At 43.0% G+C, this 16908-nt stretch overlaps 1 long non-coding RNA gene across 1 annotated transcript in view; it reads right to left on the bottom strand.

The window, feature by feature from the left end:
* Nucleotides 1-11053, bottom strand: part of LOC141425574 (uncharacterized) — a 40536-nt gene extending 29483 nt beyond the window's left edge. Inside the window, exon 1 of the long non-coding RNA XR_012450550.1 lies at nucleotides 10718-11053. This is a non-coding gene — a long non-coding RNA (uncharacterized lncRNA). The remainder of the gene's footprint in view (nucleotides 1-10717) is intronic.
* Between the last annotated feature and the right edge of the window lie 5855 nt (nucleotides 11054-16908).

Below are 16908 nucleotides of genomic sequence, written 5' to 3'. Positions count from 1 at the left end.
GAACTGGACTACCCCAAAAGTGTGTGTGTATGTGTGTGTGAGAGAGAGAGAGAGAAAGAGAGAGACTCTTTGGTCACGATGAAACTTGGAAACTTGGATTTACAGAAGGGCCCTTATTGGGGAGGACCAGTTTGAGGAGCCATTCTGCTCTTGTAGATAAAAGGTGAATAACTTGATGTTTGATTGTCACCTGAAATTTAGATGCTTCAGACTGGGAAGTGAGGTGACCTGTTTAGTGATGGAGATATCTTCACTGTGGTGGGGTTGGTAATTTGGGCCTTCCTTTGGTTGGCTTAGAGGTTAGAAAGGAGAAGGAGTAAAATGAGATTCCTCTAGAACCCAAGAACTCCCTTTTCCCTGATCACAGTCTCTGTTCTGCTTCCAGCACCACAAATAGCATTCAGAGTGGTAGAGAAGTCTACAACCCCATGCATTCTTACTAAGCATGGACCCAATGCTGAAGTTGCTTGTAAACCATAATAAGCTTTCCCTAGAATCCCTGGTGCCAATTTCCATTAAGTCCTTCTGTATGCAGAAACATCCAAATGGCTCAGCTTTGAGGAATCCTAGACCATAACCTAAACAGCATGAACTTGAGTGTAGACACCCCCACACTTACGGCTCTAAGGTCCCTCAAATTCAACCTACCCTAGTCAATTCCATTGTTTCCCCCATCCATTCCTTACCTCCATCCACTTGCAGACTTTGCTCCAGCCTCAGTGAATGGCTTGCAAATCTCCAAACATCTGTCCTTCCCTCACCTTCCCCACTTCAGCCCCACCCCTCTTCTCTCTTTCTCCTGCCTCTCGCCATTGGTTTGAAACACTCATCCATTCTCTGGGTCCTTCAGTTTAGATGATATTAGTTCTTTCAGGAAGCTTTCCAAGACACCAGGCTTACCCCAGACTCAGGAGTCCCTTTTCTCTGCTCCCATAAGTCTCCAAACTTACTCCAGCTCACTTATCTCACCAATTAGTGATTGCCTGTCACCTGGTCCCATTCCTTGGTCCCTATCCTTCATCAATATGTAATAGACAGAGATTGCATCTATCTGAGTCACCAGTGTGTCCCAGCCCTGAGAACAAGTGAGCATGTAAAGGCATCCATCATTTAGGACTCAACTGAAGTGTTCCATCTGGCAGGAAGTCTTCCCTGAAGAACTCCTCTACCACAATCCCACCACCACCACATGGTAATCAGCAACACCACCATCATCACCACCATTCTCAGGAAAAGTCATCACCATCTCCAGCCAATTATATCACCAAGATCTCCACCATCATATTGTTACTACCAAGCTCATTACAATGGTAGCTACTACTACCACCACTGTCACCATAATCAGTACCATCTCTATTTCTATCCTTAACTTAACACATTAACACCCCTTTCACCAAAACATTACTACCATTTCTAACTACTGACATCTTGACTTACAATTGTTCAACCACTATCACTACCATCAACAGTAGCACCACCATTACTCCCATCCTCGTGGTAAATCATTTCCACCATCACTACCATCATAATCGCCACAATCAGTCATCATACTACTTTGTTATTACTACTTCCTTACTACAATTGTTGCTACCATTATTGTCACCACCATCACATGGTCACCTTCAGCAGCACCAACATCGTCATCATCACAATTACTGCAATTGCTCTCATCCTTAATTCACTTGTACTGTCACTACCACAACCACTACTAAAACACCACCATCAGCTAGTTAGTATCTCTACTGTGCTCCCAAAGACTGGCACATGCATTTTCCATACTGTTTTATATTAGCCTGTGTATATTTTATTTCTTCCACCATGTGGTGACCTCAAGGAGTTATTCATTTACACAGCAGGAAAAGGAGTTATTCGTTTACACATCTCCTCACACAGCACCTGGAACATAGAAACTACTAACTCAATATGGACTGCATAAAGGAATGAATGAATGCTACCATAAATAATAATTGCTAGCAATCATGTGCATTACTTCATTCACACATCACCATCATCCTATGAAGTGGACATTTTTACTATCCTTATTTTAAAGATGAGGATTCCGAGGTTAGCTGGGTTTCCCAAGGTCACATCATTCTTAAGTGGCTGAGACAGAACATGAGCATGTCATCTGACGCCAGGACCATCATAAGTAATTACCACATTCTGCTTTGTTCCAGCTTTTCCTTGTATTTCTAGCTGTGAGATGGGATCACAGAGGGAAAGCATTCATCTCAGGGGATCCTTAAAATCCTTGGAATGTCAACTGCTTAGGACCTTATTTGGCAGCATAACTACTCTGAATTGGGCTATGCTTTGAACATGTCCCCTTTAAAGAAAATATCTCAAGGGACATTTTGTATTCTAGGTTAAAGGTTGATTGCTCATGCCTGTTGCTAATGAGCTTCCTATCTTCAAAGGGGAAAACAAAGGCTGTCTAATAAACACAGCCAATTTGCAAGGCCTGAAATACTCTGAATTCCTACAGGAGGGAGCCTGATTGTGTGTGAGGGTGTGCACTTCACCTCTTGGTGGGGTGGGGGTAGTAGATTGGAAGGAAGCTCTCGAGGAGTATGTGTTTCAGAGGACTGCCAAAAGGATGTGTTCCTGACACTGCCAGAGATACAGAGCCCCAGGATAGCATGGGATCCTCAGTGGTGATGCATTCAAAATATCCTCTCCAATTCCAAGCCTGCTGGGTGCAAGGAGATGATGTCTGCAAGAAACACCTGGCCTAATAAGAAATCCCTACAACTTCAAATCAAGAACCACTGTGCTACTCTGACTCCTCAAATTAGGATTGACATTGTATCTTAGTGGCAATAAGAAAAATTTGAATAGAAAGAAAGCTGGATCCAAAATCAGGAGTCTTGGGTCCTGATCTGATCTCTGCCACTAAGTAGCTGAGTGACCTGAGTCAAGTTCATTCACTGTCTCCGGGACTCAGTTTCCATGACTGCAAAATAAAGGGCTGAAGAGATTATCTTTAAGGTCCAATGTAGCTCTGGTATTCCTAGATTCCACTGTCAGTTCCATAGGGCCAGAGGCCATGTTCACCCTGTAGCCTGGAATCTGTTTAACGGGAGGGGTATTCATGTGAATGTATGCTGGTGAGAGATGTAGACAAAGTAGAGAGAGGCAAGGGAAGGGAATGGCATAGACTTCCAGAAGGAGATCATCAGTGTTCCTTCCTTGTTATACAAGAAGAGAGAATTTAATAGTTTGTAGGACTTGTCAATTACTGTTAAGTGGGCAAGGTCTAAGGTCATGAGTTCCATGGATTGCACAATTATTCTGTCATTCAAGAAGTGACCTACAGGTGCCCCAAAACTACAACTTGGATGAGAGAATTGCACTCAGAAGAGAAGACAATCACCTGTTCTCTCTCCCCTCACTGCACAGCACCCCCAGCACCTACACACATCATAAACCACTGCAAAGACCCCAAACCCCAGGGTCTTACAAAAACTTATATGTTTTTCCATCTTTGCACATTCTGATTTTATGCCTTTATAGTCTCTGCACTGATTGCTCCAAACTACTGTTGTACAATGATGACCCCTAGACAAAGTGTGAATGAATGGGTGACTATATTCCAATAAAACTTTACTATGGACACTGAAATTTAAATTTCTAATAAATTTTGATCCTTCTTTTTATTTTTTCAACCATTTAAAAATGTATAAACCCCACTGGAGATGTGGCTTAAGTGGTAGAGCACCTGCCTAGCAAGCACAAAGCCTTGAATTGAAACCCAAGTAACACACACAAAAAAAGTATAAACCATTCTCAGCTCATGGTCTATACAGAAATGAATAGTAGGTTATATTTCACCCATTGATCACAGCTTCCCATCTTTTCTTTGAAGCACAGACTTGAGTATTATGTCAGGTCAGTCCCCAGGTAACTCCTGGCTCCAACACATTCTTGTTCTCTTTGTTAACCCTTAAATGTGATGCTAGTTTGTACATCAGTCTCCTGAGCACAGTTGATGTGAGTCCCTTCTGCTGTGCTGATAAGTCAGGTCTGTGAATTCATAAGGGTGAGGCCAGATAGATGACGGTGGTAAATTCACAAAGGTAAAGGTCTTCCTGGGAAGCCTGTGAGTGGAGAATTAACTGTCTTCCCTGGCAAAAGCCCTCGACTGCCAAACACCTTGCATTTAAACCAGCACAAAGATGTTAGCCTGCCTTACGGTGAACTCCCACCAAACAAAATTACAAATGATAGCCATGCAAGTTTCAAAAAGAAAAACTGATAGTCATCTAAGTTAAAAAATAAGTAGCTTTCAAACCCAAATTTTATCCTTAAAATAGGAGTTCTCTGTGTTCTTTGTATATGTTGCTGTTCCTTATCAATTATTTGAGAAAAAGAAGTTTCAGCTACTAATGAAAAAGCTGTGGAAACCTTTATCCATCTCATTGAATCTCTCCCTGCACTACAATAATGCCAGCTTGGGTAGAACTATGTTATTATTTGGCTGAGGCTTTGAGGTTTGAGCAATTTTGCCACAGGACCCTCTTTTTACCTTTTAGCCAAGCACGCACAGAAAGATAATTTCCTCACACGGTCAAAGGGCACTGGTGAGCAGAGGGTTTCCAAACTCATAAGATAGCCTATTACTGTTTCATAGATATTGGCAAAAGACATGAGGCTGTAGGTCAAAGATGAAGGATGTTACTACAGTGAGCAGCAAGCAAAACAGCACATTTGGGTCAGTTCTCTGGGCTGCCAAGACCCATGGTGGCACCCTAAGTCCGGACAGTTGCTCCCCAGTGAGTCTGTGTTGCAGTTAAGGGGAAGCCTGAGTTTGGGGAATCCACCACTTTTACAGCAGGCAGTAAGCCAACCTGCTCTTTGTCTAGAGGGAGCCAGTACCTGTCCTCCAGGGTGCTCAACGCAAGCACAACTTGGAGGTGTAGCATGGGTAAAGAGAGATCAGGGCTCTGCATTCTTGGCACGCCCAGCAGACATGAAAAGCATAATAATTCCTAGATTGATTTTGCTCAGAGAGTTTAGCAAATGCATTGAAGGCAACTCTTTAAATTCAAAACTCATTTTCTCCTAGATGTTACCCCTGACCCTCCTAACTCAATGTAAATTTGCCTTCTCAGAGAAAAGAACATTTTGCCTCCTTCACGGATTCCAGCCACTGAAGTTTTATAGTCAATCTGCTTACCCCTTACAGCATACCTCATGCAACGATTAACTCTGTGGACCTAGGGGCATGTCTTCAGATTTACTGCAAGTCAGAGTACCTAACACAGTACCTGGGTGAAACCTTAAGTGTGGCAATTGTCTATTGAATGAGTTGGAAATCAGAACCTCTTATTTGAACAACAGTTTCCTAACCTTGGGAAAACCTATTCCCTCAGTTGCATTAGCCTTTAGCGAATAACCACCGCCACCACCACTCCATTTATATCCCTTTGAGTAGACCAAAGCTGGAAAGACCCAGCATGTATCTGGAGAGTCTGAAAACTTTATAACACTCTGAAAAGCCACCCTACTTACTACCCACCCCCTTGTTGGCCAGTTCACATCATCTACCTGGCTGATCTCTGCTGATTAAAAAGGTGACAGGTACCAGGCAATGTACCTGCATGTTGGGCAGGAAGAAAAAACAGCTAACCGAATCCTCTCTCCAACCCTGGCCATTTCCAACTGACCTGGGAGTTTCAGGAAAACCTACTTGGGGTATCTGTTTCTTTGTGCCTAACAAAAAGAGATCAGCTGGGTATTTCTTCTGCAAAAAAGAGAGAGAGAGAGAGAGAGATTGTGGGCTGAAATAAAGAACCTTCGTCACCGGCAGCACTTTTTTCCAGGTAGCTGCATGGTGTTAGCCCTGAAATCCTATTTTATCAAAGGCCCCCTATGTCATGTTGCAAAGAAAGAGGATTTGTTTAAAGCCAGCTCTCCTGGCCTTCCACAACTGGCCACTCCCCAGGACATTCCCCACAGCTCTTTTCCCTCCCAGCAAAATCTGTGCTCTGATCTCATTAGGAAACCCAAACTCCCTTATCGGCTGCGATAATGAGTATCCCAGCATACCAAGGGGCCTGACTCTGCCACAGTGCCAAGTGGAATAATGAATAAAGGAAGAGCAAACACAATGGCTTCCCAACAGTACTCACGCGCCCCAACTTGAGAGTGCACATTCCCAAGTCAGCTCCCAGATGAACACAATTCCCACTCATCTCAATGGGGTGAAGCTAGGTGCATGGCCACGCCCTTAATTGTTTCTTTGATATCAGTATTTTTATAAATCAGTGTCAACTCATTGTGATAGAAGGGGCCCTACAAGCTACAGAATAAAAAGCATGGATTTTAGACTCACAGGATGTGATTCAAAATCTCCTTTTCTAGTCTTCCTAAAGCAAGGTGCCTTAATGTCCTTGAGCTTCAGTGCTATTGATGTGAGACCAATAATCTATATGAATTGCTTGCTATGGAGATAAAAATGGATAATCCCTGAAAGTCACTTAATAAATGTTTACTCTTTTTTTCTCATGTTTTGTGACTTGGTAAGTTTCAGAAGAACCAGGGCCTAGATGGTATTCCAAAACTTAGAAAAGTCAGCAATTGAGGAGAATTAAGATATAAAAAGATAATTCACTGAATAGGGAAAAAAATTGCAAATAATGATAAATGACTACTATCCAGAATATATAAAACATTCTTAATGCTCTTACAACCCAATTAAGACAGAGGAAAAGGATATGCAATGATATTTGTCCAAAAGGATATACAAATAACTTGCCAATAAGCACATGAAAATATGCTCAACATTATTGCCCATTAAGGAAATGCAAGTCAAAACCACAAAACGCCATTTTACAACCACTAAGACAGCTAAATTCAAAGAGATGACAATGAGGGTTGGTAAGAACTGAAGAACTGAAACCTTCCTGTGTTGCTAGTAGGAGTGTAAAATGGTGCAGACCTTGTGGAAAAGCCTGTCAGCCCCTCTAAATGACCGAGCAATTTCACTCCTGTGTATGAATCCAAGTGGAATGAAACCATGTTCTCAAAACCTTGCTTGCAGCCAGGTGCTGGTGGCTCTCACCTGCAATCCCAGTTACTTGAAAGGCTGAGATCTGGAGGATAGTGGTTCAAGGTCAGCCCAGGCACATAGTTTGTGAGAACTCCCCCCCATCTCTAAAATAACCAGAGAAAAATGGACTGGAGGCATGGCTCAAATGGTAGAGCCCCAGCTTCGCAAGCATGATGTTCTCAGTTCAAACCCCAGTACTGCCAAAAAAAAAAACCTTGCTTACAAATGATCAGAGCAGCATTATTCATAAAAACCAAAATGTAGAAACAATCCACATCTTAAATGTCCCTCAATTAATGAGTAAGTACATAAAATGTGGTACATTCATACAGTGGAATATTATTACATAATGAAGAGGAGAAGTCCTATACATGCTGCAACATGGGCAGTTCTTGAAAATATTACAAAAAATGAAAGAAAACTCTTACCAAATATCACACATTACCTGATTCTATGTTCATGAAATGTCCACAATAGTTAAAGCTACAGAGTCAGAAGGCTGGGAGGAGTGGCTTGCGCCTGTAGTTCCATGTATGTGAGGGTCATAGGTAGGCGGATCGCACTCCTACCTATGGCCCCAGCTTAAAAAAGCATGAGACCCTATATGTAAAACAAAAAAGGGCTGGGGATGTGGTTCAAGAGGTAGAGGACCTGCCCAGAAAGTGTATGGCCCTGAGTTCAAGCCCCAGTACAGCCAAAAAATGTAGAAGTAGACAATGAATTAGTGGTTGCCTAGAGCTACAAAGGGAGGGAGGGGGGTGAAAGTGATCAAAGTGAGTACAGTGTTTCTTTTTGGGGTAGTAAGTGAGTTCTAAAATTAGACCGTGATGACAGATGCACAACTCTTCAAACAAACTAAAAATCACTGAAACATATACATTTTAAGCAGATGAGTTTTATGGTATGTAAATTATATCTCAAAGTTGTTTTAAAATTAGAATTCACCCAGTGGGGTCAGACCTGCTTCTCCACAACAGACAGATCAGAAAAACACCTGTCATTCCTGAAACCTGAGAAAGTAACCTGAGTTCACTCTGATTCAGACCCCAGGAGACAACCAGGTTCAGGACCCAAACCCACAATTTCAAAGCAGAGAGGCGTCTGCACACCATAAGGAGTCACATTGTGTGTCAGCTCCACATGGGTGGATCTCCCAAGCTCCTGAGCCTGTTCAAAGTCAAGGTGGAGGCACAAAAGACTTGCTTGGGATTCTCAGTTATCACATTTCCCTTTAGCTATTCTCAGTATAGCTAAAGGGAAATGTGGTAATACCCCAAAAATCTTTTTTTTTTTTGGCAGTACTGACTGGGCTTTGAACTCAGGACCTCATGCTTGCTAGGTAAGTGCTCCTTTTTTACTTTAATTTGTTTTTTCAGATAGCACTTTTGCCCAGGCTGACTTGGGACCTCAACCTATCTCCACCTCCCAAGTAGTTGGATTGCAGGTGTATACCACCACACCTGGCACTAAGAACCAGTTTTCATTTTGTCATTATGAACGTGTATTTGTCAGAAAAGAATGAGGTTATTTAAAAATGTGTTTGCTTAATTAAAACATATCAGTGTTTGGGAACTTCCATGAGCATGCACCTTTGTCCCTTTTCCTAAAGATGCTAAGGCAGGCCTATCTGCCATACAAACTGGAGGCTGAGATGGTCCTATAATTCAGGACATTTGAATTCCGTGCAGGGTCATCTGTCATTGCCATGTGCAAGCTACCACCTTAGACCAAATCATCATGGTCTGACACCTCAGTCACAACAACCTCCAAACTGGTCTTTCTAGTTCTTCCTCAGCCACTCTTCATCTGTTCTCCATCATCACCAAAAGTGACCCTTCAGAAATAGCCGTTGGGTAAGACTTTTCTGCTCAACCCCCTGTGATGGCTAAAGACCAGTGTCTTCACAGGGTGTCAGAGCCCGGAAAGTTTAGCCTCCTTTCCTACATGCCCATCACGCAACTCCACACTGGCCTCCCTGATGGTCCTCAAATACCTGGCAGACTCCTCCTCAGGGCCTTTGCACATGTTGCTGCCTCTGGCTTCAATGTTCCTCCCACAGATATCTGCACTGCCTGCCCCTCACTGACTCCGAGTCTCTGCATGAATACCTTCTGATGGAGAACTTCCCAGCCATTTTCTTCAGCATTGAAACCACCCCTAATCCTATCCCAACCCACAATGTATTTCACAGATGGATTATCTGTGACTCTCTCTTTAGAATGGAAGTCCCACAAGGGCAGACATCTTTGGTCTGTCCACTTCTGTGTTTCCCAGTACTATAATCAGGGCCTGGCACGCAGTGGGTAGTCAAGAAATCCTATGCTTTACCTCAGAGGTGGTATCTGCATTATTTAGATGCTGGGCAAAGATTAAAGAACCAGCCAAACTGAGACTCGTTCCAAGGGCAAGCAAAGGAGGTGAGGGTGGCATCCTGCATGGCAAGAGGGCAGGAGGAAGGCCCAGCAACTTCAAGGCCACAGAGCAACATAGCAAGATAAAAACTGAAAGTTAAGGCTAAAAAAAATGACTACAGCCAGGCATGGTAGAACACTAATATAATCCCAATACTTGGGAGGCTGAGGCAGGAGAACTTCTAGTTCAAGACCAGCCTAGGCTACATAGCAAGACCCTGTCTCAAAAAAAGAAAGGAAGAATACAAGGACCTCGTTTGAAGATTTCCATATGAAAGCATGCTATAAAATATTAAATGATTTTTTTTATTTTTTTTTATTGTTTTATTATTCATATGTGCATACAAGGCTTGGGTCATTTCTCCCCCCTGCCCCCACTCCCTCCCTTACCACCCACTCTGCCCCCCTCTCTTCCCCCCCAATACCCAGCAGAAACTATTTTGCCCTGATGTTTTGATTAATCACGCTATTTGTAATTTTATCCTAAGATGTGAGCAATCTTACAGTAGTAACAGCAATGCAAAGTACCATCCTGACATAACTTTTTTATCTTTCTATGAACAGTTGCAGGAGGATTTATGGCTCCCAGAAAGTAGCTCAGATCCTAGGATGCCCTGATGCTTATGTAAATATTATCTGTTCTGATCCCTGATAAGTCTGACAGGGAACATTAGGAATCACTGTTGGATATTTTGTCCCTTCTGAGTCCCTGAATTAGGATAATGTCATATTTAGGAAAGAGTTGGCCAGAGTCACAGAACATCTGGCTGAAAAATCACCAGCCCATGATTGGGACGCCCTTGTGTGTTGGACACCAATCTCTGCCTTTCCACAGTAACTGCTGCAGTCTCAGAACCAGCGAGTGAGGAAGTATCAACATTCCAAGGTCCTGGTAAGAGCTCCAGCCATGAAGCACACACCCTGGGTTCTGAGTCCCGCCACTCACCACTCACCTGCTCTGTGGCCTTGGGCTCTCTGAGCCCTGCAGCAACAGTACCTACCTCACAGGACTAGAGGGCAGATTAAAACAAAATAATGCATCTAAAGTCCACAACATAGTAAGTAGCCCCTCAATAGTCCCTCCGAAAGGATTTTGCTATTACAAAATCAAAAATCAAAAAGTGAATCTGAAAACAAAAAAGCTAGGCCAGCCATTTTCCCAGTGTTCTCTGTCTACTACGTGAGTCAAGATTTGAATCCAGCTCTCCACCATCTCCTTCTATAATTTCCCCCCTGTCTTGTCATTGTTGCTCACCATGATTTTCAATGAGCAGGATGCATCCTTGTGGACTGTGAAAGCTGCATGATTTGCAGGGCTCTTCAGCTCAGTGTGGGGCCAGATGTGTCTGCAGTTGTCTGGAGGCTGTGTTGAACTGTGAATTCTAAAAAGGTTCCCCCTAGGCTTCTGGTGTCTCACCAGGGAGAGTGGGATGCTTGGCTCAGCTGGGCACCAGCGACACTGGGCTGCTTACTTTCTCTCTCTCCAGGATCTGAAACTGACAAATAATCAGTTTAATTTCTTACACATTAATTCTATAATACATAATTTAATATAGTATAAATAAGAATGGGCCAAACAAGTGGGCAATTACTAAATAGAATAAGAATGTGAATAGTTAATAAATGTAAGAAAAATCCTCAACCACAGTAGGAATCTGGGAAATACAACATAATATTATGCCCCACTACACTGGCAAAAATTAATTAAGATGACAAAACCAAGTTTTGAAAAAGATACAGAACAAAGGAAGTCCCACCTAAAAGAAGCAGTATAAATTGGTAAAAGCCATTTTGGAGAATTTTTTTTCATTTTGGCTTCTTTCACTTAGCATAATTATTTTGAAATTTGTCCATGTTATTATATATACCAACAATCCATTCCTCTTTATTGCTGAATAGTATTCCACTATATGGGTAAATTGTAATTTGTGTATTCAGCTATTAATAGACATTTGAGTCATTTCCAATGTTGGACTATTACAAATAAAGCTGCTTTGAATACCATGTGTGAGTCTTTGTGTGGATCTGGGCTTTCATTTCTCTTAAGAAATATCTAGAAGTAGAATAGCTAGGTCATAGTGTGGGTATATGTTCAAAGTAGAGGCTTGTGAATTCAATACTCATCAATTTCATTCCTACAAAATAAGATAGTTGTATAACAATGCTGGAGACCATCCAAATGTCCATCAACTATAGAATGGATTGGTCACACACAAGACAATTATACAGAAATGAAAATGAACATACTATAGCTATATGCATCAAAATGGCTGAACCTTAAATACAATACGAGTGAAAGAAAGAAAGTTACTAAAGAATATATGCATCTTTTAGTATGAAGTACACCTGTAAAAAGTACAATCAGGCACAACCGAGTTGCATATTGCCTAGAAAATGTTATATGCAAAATTCAAAATGGTGGCCACCTCTGATAGAGCTTCATCTCTTAAGCGGGGTAGCAAGTACATGATTGTTTACTTTATCTTTATACTTTTGCCTTATCGTGCATTATTAAAGCTCTTCCATCTATTCAATACTTGATAGTGTGGTGTTATGAACTCTGAGTCATTGTAAGTCCTTTATGATCAACAGAGCACAACATTTTAGCATGATCTTAAAATACTGGTGCTGGGCTTTGCCACAAAAGCACTATTGTTCCAACTTCTGGTTCTGCAGGGAAAAGTCCTACCTACAGAACACACACACATTTCCACCACTACCTGAACACTTAGGATGCCAACTCCTTGACATCGAGAACAAATCTGCCTGCTCTTTACTGGGCTCCCATAACTGTGCCTGGGACATGGCACATGCCCAGTAAATATTTGTGGATAAAGATAAGGATGGAGAAGGAGAGAAGGGAAGGAGAAGTAGATGAAGAGATGGGAGGAGGGACTGATGAAGGCCCTCTCAGGGGTGTTTGTGTTTGTGGGTACTGTGGAAGTAGTATTTCTTCTTTCCGACTGTGAAGCAGTGACTCTTGTGGGTCTACTTTCTATGCAAACACAACCCAGTGACCCCTGCCTCCTCCCTCATTCCCAAAGAAAGCAAAGGACAGTATTCCTCATTGGATTCACAGGAACTGCCCTCTACCAGACCACCATTCCCAATTTACCAATCTAAGCAGGTGAGCACCTGAGCCCAGCCATTCACCATACAGCCTGACCTCACACATCCCTATGGGATTCCCTTCCTAGACTCAGGTTCAATCCCAGAAGAATATCTGGAGGTGGTGCCTGGCTCGGTATTTTTTTAAAAACTTATCAGTTTCTTCTAGTGTACAGTCAAGATTGAGAATCAGAGGTCAGAGAACTCTTTATTCACACACACTCACACACACACACACATACACATGCCCCACTCAAAACCTAGCTTGTTTTGTTGAGAGGACTGCTATTTGAACTCAGGGCTTTGCATTTACAAAGCAGGTGTTCTATTGATTGAACCATGCCTCCAGTTCATTTTGCTCTGGTTATTTTAGAGATGGGGTCTTGCAAATTGTTTACCTGGTCTGCCTTTGAACTGTGATCCTCCTGATCTCAGGTAGCTAGGATTACAGGCATGAGCCAGCTTCGAAGCCTAGTTCTTAGCATCCATTGCATTTCCAGTTCTCTGAGTATGTGGTAGTTGCCCACTTTCCTGTCCACATTTTCATTTACTTAGTATTCTGTCTTCTCCCCTCACCACTCTCAACACCTTAGTGCACCTGGCATGCCTAGGTGCCCCGTCCACTGCAGACAATGGTATGGCCTTGCAGGTAACCATCCTAAAGGAAGGCTCTTGGAACAAATGAGCCAAGCTTGCAGTAAATCCTGAAAGGACATGTCCTATGTTGACCCTACTTTTCTTTTCTGACTTCTTCTCCCTTCCCTCTGCTTTGGTCTGGACATTCTTACCCATTCCTGGAACTCTAGCAAAAGATCCTGGCTGAGAACCCAAGTCTTCAACTTGGTTGAAGTTGGGTTATGTCAACCCTGCTGGGAGGCTGCTGCCTTAAATAAACGCATCTGGGCATTTCAGACTCACAGTACAGACCCACCTCAATCCTTCCTATAGCTTCGCATCATTCAAACTGGCTTAAGAGAGAACATGAAGGGTCCAGACTCCCACAGAGAAACAGCTAATAAGCTAAGGAAAGGAGAGGAGAAGGTCTAACTGATTTGAGGGGCCATGGAGATCCCAGCCAAAATTCCCCATCAAAGACACAAAAATCAATTTTGAATGGATTTGGACAGACAGTCCTGCCAGGACATTCCGGCGGTGTCTACATACCAGCAGCAGACGAGGAGAAAATGTCTCCTTGCTTTGAGGATCGCCCTGGATCACCAGGGCTGCCAGGGAACTGAATGCCTCCAGCTCTGTCAGCCTGTCCCCAGCCTCTGACTGACACCCGTCCTCCTCTATCCGACTCTCTGGCAGCCTCAATCAACACAATGCATGACTTACCACTTTCTTAAGTGTAGGTGGTTTCTTGCACTTTTTCCCTTTCCAGAAAACAAAACAAATGGAGAGGTCACCTTCACACCAGAGCAAGCAAACCAGGTATGATTCTAGACCCTAAAGCTATGATTCTAGACCCTAAAGCTAAGTCCACATGACAAGTAGGAAAAAAGCTTTTCTCCCCCTTCACCCTTAACTTCCATGCCTTGTTAGCTGTGGGCAACTGAAGAACTTCCCCTACCCCCACATCCCCACCTTTCTGCATGGATGGCAGCTTCAGCACAAACTCCAACAGATTGATCATGCCTGCTGGGAGGTAGCCCTCGCAGGGGCTCAGTGGAACATCACGATTGATTAGTGATGTCTGCCGTGGGCCTGGGACAGAGGCTTGTAGAATGTTCACCTTGATTTTGACAACTTTCAGGAAAAGATTAAATCTCCCCATTAAGGGGAGAAGGAATTTTCACATGGATCACAATAGTCAACACTATCCTAGAAGCAGAGATAGGTCTCTTGCATGGGATGGGCTCTCTTTCCTCCCTAGAAAATGAGAAAATGAGATAATCCTCTTAGTCAGAATCCTGCGTCTCAGAAGAAAAAAAGAGGGAGAAGGAAGAAGACAGGGCAGGGAGGATTCTGGGAAAATGAGTGAAAGGAAACTTCCAGACTCACTTCCCAGTCATCTAGTCAGAGGAAGCCAAAGAACAAGCACTAACGCTCTCTGGAAACAACTTGCATCACACTTTTCCTTTGCATGGGTAGACCCAGAATCCTAAGCATGACGGGGATTGAGGGCTCCATGAGAATTCAGAGAACTGTGATCTTTGATGTCTGTCCTTTGTCATAAGATTGTCAGTGATGAAAGATCTTATTGTAAAGGAAATATTAAGAACTGGGTGTTGTTGGGACAGTATTTTTTAATTTATTTTTCTTGTTTGCACAGGTCACCCCTAAAACAAAACCATCATACACAGCACACAAGCTGGAAAAGCCTTGCTATGCAACAGCCCCACACGAGGGGGTGGCGCTTCAGAGCCACAATGGACTGTTTGTATGTTGGACCTGAACTTGTTTCTGTTTTGTTTGTTATAGGCTTGTTCTCTGCTTTTTGTAAAACAAAAACAGTGACAAGAGGGCTGAGCCACAGTAACTTTGATGCTATTTAGTAGCTTTGGCTCTGCTTCTACAGACTCCCTGCTTGTCCCTGTCTGAATAAAAAGAAAATAACAAATCTGTTATCTGGGACAAGGAGAAACTCACACACCCCCATTATCACATTAGCAGATTAGCTGGACTCCAGGAGCAGGTCCTGAGGAAGCCGAGACAGGAAACCCACATCTCAGCAGGGAGGGAATAGGGTCAGAAAGGTCCTGAGTGGGAGGAAGGAAAGTCAGGCATCTTGGGGTGGAGTGTCCTGAGAGCAGGGGCCAGCAAGGCAACAACAGATGGTTGACTAGGTGAGGAAAGGGCCAAACTGGCCAAGAATTCTGAAAGAGGAAGTGTAGGCATTTTGGTCCAGTGGCACCTATGTCTCCGTTTTGTCAGGAACCAGCCCCATTAGCTCTTTCCCGGCTTGCCTCTGCCACATCTCATGGGATCTACTGGCAATGCAATCAGCCATTCCTTGGAGACTGTGTTAGGGAGATTTTAACTTGTTTCTTCATGGGGGACACAATACCTTTCCTTATTAAAAGGGGAACTGGGAAGGAGGTCCCATAGAAAGACCTCTTTGGGGAGCTAGACTTTCAGCCTGGGGCATCACAGTTAGACAGATTCATGGAAGTTCCGATGAGAACTTTGCTGAGAATTTTATTAAGATTTTGGCAGGATTTTGTTTCTCTTTTGCAAGGTATTTCCCACCTTATGAAAGAAAAAATTCCTAGCTCCTGTGCTCAGAAACATAATAACCACCACCACCATCCCCCAAAAAATACAACCATTTTTATGTGTCAAAGACAGTAAAACTTAGAAAACTGTCCTCAGGAGGCATGCCTGCTCTCTAGTCAGCCGGTAGTTGGGTTTGTTGACCATGACTTTCCCTCCACATCACACTGAGCAAAGCACATAAAGAAGAGCTGAAAGTTTGGCCCCCAAGGGCAACAAGCAAATTCCCTCTTCACTCAACAGAAATAAACTGAGTCCTTTTTATAATCAAGGCATTGTACTTTTCTAAGGAGAACAGAAGTGCTACTAGACAACAACACTATTTGCAGAACTAGACACAAAGAGCTATAGGAAGGTAAGAAAGTGGTAGGAGACACAGGAGAGGTTTAGAGAAGGTGCTCAGGACAATGAACAAAGGGAGGAATGAGCACAGCTGAAGTGGCCAAAGAAAGATGTCACAGAGGAGATGAAAGCAGAAGTAGGGATGGAGTAAGGGTCTCTGGGGAGTAGGTTTCTCTCTGAAATGAGGCAGTAAGGTGAGGTGGTGAATAACATGAGCTCTAGAGCCAGGAGGCCTGATTCCAACACAGGTTCTACCACTGATCAACTGTGTGAGATCCTTGCATGGGTTTACTTATGTTTCTGAGTCTCACTTTTTCTTATCTGTTAATTGGGGCCACTAATATCTCTTATGACTAGTTGGAAGGGTTAAGTGAGGTAATTAATGTAAAACTTTTGGAATAATGCCTGGTACATAGAAAATACTCAAGAACTGTTCCTCTATAATTCGTTCTAAGAAGACGGGGATTTGTGGGGACCATGAAGGATAGATGGGCAGGAAGTCCTGATTGGTCATTGGGAAAAGTGCCAGTCAGAGGCACAAACTGAGAAGATTTGATCTGTTGCCAAAAGCACTACACTGAATGAGTCTACTCAAAAGGACCTTCTCACAGAATCCAGATCAAAGGGAGTGATGGAGAGCCTCTCCTAGGACAAACAAGACAGCCTTTTAGCATGAATTTTATTGTCATAAAAGGACTTACATTTAGATTTTGACATTACTTTCAACTGAGTTTATATGTAGTATCACACAGAGCCACCCCATCCAATGCAACCCTATGC

This window comes from Castor canadensis, chromosome 8 (assembly GCF_047511655.1).
Source record: "Castor canadensis chromosome 8, mCasCan1.hap1v2, whole genome shotgun sequence".
Lineage (NCBI taxonomy): Eukaryota > Metazoa > Chordata > Mammalia > Rodentia > Castoridae > Castor > Castor canadensis.
Note: the sequence above shows the minus strand (reverse complement) of the source record. Positions and strands in the feature narration are given on the sequence as shown.